The sequence below is a fragment of the Etheostoma spectabile genome, chromosome 22, assembly GCF_008692095.1.
Source record: "Etheostoma spectabile isolate EspeVRDwgs_2016 chromosome 22, UIUC_Espe_1.0, whole genome shotgun sequence".
In the NCBI taxonomy this organism is placed as follows: domain Eukaryota; kingdom Metazoa; phylum Chordata; class Actinopteri; order Perciformes; family Percidae; genus Etheostoma; species Etheostoma spectabile.
Window position 1 is genome coordinate 10,739,090 of NC_045754.1, and position 1,107 is coordinate 10,740,196.

Consider the following 1,107-nt stretch of genomic DNA (forward strand, 5'->3'; position numbering starts at 1 on the left):
ACACTTTACAGATAGACCACACTCCGGAATTTACAAGGACCCAACAGTTCTAGTTTCCTATTTGTCAATATTCAAGTAGGAACGATGGGACATATTTCTTAGATGTGTGTGTGTCCATAAACACGTTTGCTACGTATGGCCACACAGCAGGTGTCTGGGCTAACATTTAGGATACACTTGATAACTTTTTCATATTGATATTTTGATAAATATATTTTTCATTGAAACAGCTAAAGCCAATGCTTACACAGAGCTTATCTCAAAATACGTGGGTAAATGAGCTGAATATAGATTGACAGAGCATCTCCTCATATTTTATTATTTATAGAAAGCTAAGGAATGAGCATGGATATTGACCTGCGGTGTAAATTTTTAGTTAGCTATCTGAGTTTTCTACAAAAATGCAGAGTTATTGTTATCTGCCTCTCAGGATATGATCATGCAAAGGAAATACTCAGCTTGATTTATTCCATTACCTTTTATTCAGTTATTATTATCAACCTGGTCGATTTACAGAGTCTGATCTGGGTTGTAAGATGCACTGGGTGTGTTTAATTTACACTGCGAAGGATTTGTTTGGATGGCATGCATAATGTGCCATCACCTGAGGTGTAAGCTTTCATTTTAGTATTTGTCCTGTGGAGGAAAAAGAGGATTCAACAGGAATGGCACACAAGGCTGAGCATGCTGACTGAACTGATAACTTCCACTGAGATGTGTTCATCTAGTTTTTTTTGTAGATGTTTTTGCTTTAGCTCAAAAGGGCTGGAAGAATAGCCACAAAAAACTGGAAATAGTACATACTAAAATTAAGAGAAGGTTTGGACAGATAATTACACCCTCAGATAGGAATGCATATAAGGCAGGGAGCAGCCTCAGACTGCCATTTGAATGGGATCTGAGAAGTAATTTGAGATAAAATGGAGTCCACTTCTGAGCCTCTCACTCAGCCCCCCCATGGCATCCACTGTAATTCATTATTCCTGGCTGACACTGGGAGAGGCAATGAGTGAGGGCAGAGGACTGGAGTGGACCCAGCTCTGGTGTAATGAAGACTCAGTAGACCTAAACCACACACACACACACACACACACACACACACACACA